The sequence below is a fragment of the Stegostoma tigrinum genome, chromosome 25, assembly GCF_030684315.1.
Source record: "Stegostoma tigrinum isolate sSteTig4 chromosome 25, sSteTig4.hap1, whole genome shotgun sequence".
NCBI classification, from domain to species: Eukaryota; Metazoa; Chordata; class Chondrichthyes; order Orectolobiformes; family Stegostomatidae; genus Stegostoma; species Stegostoma tigrinum.
Window position 1 is genome coordinate 43506020 of NC_081378.1, and position 3543 is coordinate 43509562.

Below are 3543 nucleotides of genomic sequence, written 5' to 3' on the forward strand. Positions count from 1 at the left end.
CAAACACAGGGATAAGGTCTCAGATTTGAGACAGACTCTCAGTTGCTATACTTAAAGCTATAGGGGCTTTTGGGGGTGGATGGTGCAGCGCATTGTGGCATTTACATGACATAGCTACTGGAAAAAAAATTTAAGACACAGAGGCTTTAATTGCAGTATATGCCTGAGGATCTCATTAAACAACCTGTAGCCTAAGCTGGAGTTGGTTGAAAATAATTAGACTTGAGATTAAAGTAAGCGAGATGGCTCTAAACATGAAAATAATAAATACTCTCATTAGATGGTAATAAAGAATGAACTTGGAAATGGGGTCCAGAGAAGGATTTTGTCATTTAAATCTTAATTAGAACCATTTTAAATTATCCAATTATATGCAGACATTTTTAAAACAGATCACATGGATAATAGTTGAGTAAATCCAAGTTGCATACGGCTGTTTTGAGCTAATAGTCTTTAAATATGTTGCATGTACATGGAGTCTATTCTGGGTCCCATTCTCCTAGTAGGAAGCTACAGTTGCAGAGAACCTCTTTATTGTTCAATCATTCTAATTAACTAAGTGGAAAATAATAGGCTTTTTGCACAACAGAGTCAGTGACTGTGCTTCAAAGCTGGAATATGTGCTCACAGAATTGGGCTGCCATTACCTACATGGGTGAACTGATTAGTTATCAGTTGCAATAATAATCAGTTGTTCTCCATTTCCCTTTCTCAAGATTTAAGCAAAATCAAAGTCAAAGCAAAAATATTGCAGACCCAGAAAATCTAAAATGACAGTTGACTTGTTGATGTTAACTCCATTAAAAAAGTTAATTTGTCTCTTCATAGATGCTGAGTATTTCTAGCATTTTCTGGTTTTACTGTAAATAGGTCACTCATTTAAAGTAAACAGACATCTAAACCTATGGCCTCACTGCTGACAGTTACAAATGTAAATAAATATCTCCCAGGCAATTTTGTGCTTTGTTACACGATTAGGAATAATAGAAAGCATAGGAAATGCAGCGAAGATACAGTATATTCAATTGCCTATTCATATTACAACAATATACAATAAGTTAGCAATAAAAACATTGAACACACACACAAAGCTAAAAGTGTTATATGTATTGAGAATACAGATTAGGAAGAGGCCATTCAACCCTTTTACCTTGTTCTGATGAGATTATGCCTGATGTATTTGCTGCCTCAACACTACATCCCTCCCAAACCCTAAATGGTTTCAATCAAGAACTTATATTTCTATATAAAGATCAAATGTATTTTTTTACTTAACTTATTTTTCTCATCAACTTGTTCAGAAATGTTATTACACACCTCTGGAGCAGATGGGACTTGAACCCAGGCCTCCTGGTCCTGGGGCAGGGACCTTATCAGGGCACCACAAGTGGGGCCTTCATAGAACATAAAATAACCCCACAGAGGCTGGTATCTTATCACCAAGTCATCTTTTATTTATACATGCATTGGACTTGACACTGCTTCTCATAGCAAGCCCTCAGACTGAACAGAATCTCTGATAACAAAGTGTGGAGCTGGATGAACACAGCAGGCCAAGCAGCATCTCAGGAGCACAAAAGCTGATGTTTCGGACCAAGACCCTTCATCAGAGAGGGGGATGGGGAGAAGGAACTGGAATAAATAGGGAGAGAGGGGGAGGCGGACTGAAGATGGAGAGAAAACAAGATAGGTAGAGAGGAGATTATAGGTGGGAAGGTAGGGAGGGGATAGGTCAGTCCAGGGAAGATGGACAGATGCTGGACAGATGATTCTGCAGCATCTGCAGTTCCCATTATCACTGATACAGAATCTCTGATACTCTTGTTTTATTTGTCAGCCAGGGCTCCCTGATCAACGGCCACAATCAGGGAACTCAGATTCTATGAGGTCCACCTGGCTGACCTCATTATAATCACTACAGAATACTTCACAAATCTGTGTGCCATCCTTGTGCAGGCCCATGTTAATCTTCTCTGTATCGCTCTGATTTTAGTTCACATGCAGCCGAAGTAAGCGTAAATTCTGTATTAAAAGCAACTATTTTAGTTGGATTAGAAACTGAGATTAATACACAAAAATGGATAAACTTTATAACATAGCGGCAGTTTCAGAAGCCTGGCAAGCTGATTGGGGTTCAAAACAGCTGGTATGATTTTCTTTGAGCCTGGCAATAAACAGTGGAGCTGATGATTCTCACAGCCTCAACGTCTTACTGGGGAGATGAAATTAGCCTGACTGCCAAAATCAGGGAAGTAGAATTTAGTAAGCATGATATTTGGATAGAGAATTTGTACACTTTTTAAAAAATTTGGCAATCTGGTAGGACAATAATAAGTCAACAGTATTCCAGTCTTCCTTAGCGAGGGGGTGGTGCCAGAGAATTGGAGGACAGTAAATCCTTTTTTTTTCAGGGATAAGCCTAACAACCGCAGGTCAGATAGCTGGAGGGAAGACTTTAGAGAATACAAGCAGGATCTTCCGAGGCTCTGAACAATGTGAGCAATTTGGAGAAATTGGGTGAGAAGTTGAGCGAGGCCGTTCTTGATGTGGAGAGTGGAAAGTCATGCTTCCCAGCCAACAACTGGATGTCAAGACGAGTTTCTTGCTAGTAAAGGGTGAGAGGCCCATTAATGTCGATTATTGCTTACTATCATAGAAACCCTGCAGTGCAGAAAGAGGCCATATGGTCCATTTAGTCTGCACCAACCTTCCGAATAGCAATCCACCCACACCCAACAACCCACCCCATCCCCATGTTTGCCAAGACTAACTCACACATCCCTGGACATTATAAGGCATTCTTTTAGCATGGCCAATCCATCCAACCTACATATGTTTGGACTGTGGGAGGAAACCAGAGCTCTCGCAGAAACCCACACAGACAGTCACCCAAGCCTGGAATCGAACCTGGGTCCCTGGCGCTGTGAGGCAGCAGTGCTAACCACTGAGCCACCTGAGAAACAGTGCGGCCATATGGAAGGAAAGGACGGCCATGCACTGGACAGGAAATAAACCAGGGCCTCCTGCGTGGCAGACGAGAATTCTACTACTGAATCACCAATCACTTTACTATTACTTAATCACATCCCACTAAAATGCATGCTCTTATTTATCCACCTGCTGGGATACAGTGAGTGGGAGATTGGATTAGCTTTGGTTAAATGGGGCACCAGAAGGGCATGGCTCAAAGTTCATAAGGCAAGTTTAGGTTGACATGCATGCGAACGCTCACTGAAACATGGGTAGAGAAACCCTTCGTGAAACTCAAAATAACTGACACTGAGCTAATTTCTGGTAAGATTCAGCCCAGTAATTCGAGATAAAATTAGTTGCTACTAGTTGTTAAAACCAAATGGAATTTGGCAAATGATGTGGATATGGCCACTCAAGTGCCATTTGCTTGGAGCTGAATAGTATACTTGAAGTAAAAGTAAAGCTGATAGGAATAAAGAGAGAATGGCAGCGTGGTTACAAAACTGAGTAAGGAATAGAAAATAGACAGCAATATTAAATGGCTGGTAGTGCGGTTGGGAAGAAGACAGA

At 41.0% G+C, this 3543-nt stretch overlaps 1 non-coding gene across 1 annotated transcript; it reads right to left on the minus strand.

Moving 5' to 3' along the window:
• Window positions 1-1911: 1911 nt before the first annotated feature.
• Window positions 1912-2017, minus strand: LOC125463449 (U6 spliceosomal RNA). Its single transcript, XR_007249823.1, has one exon. It is a non-coding gene; the product is annotated as a U6 spliceosomal RNA (small nuclear RNA).
• Window positions 2018-3543: the final 1526 nt, after the last annotated feature.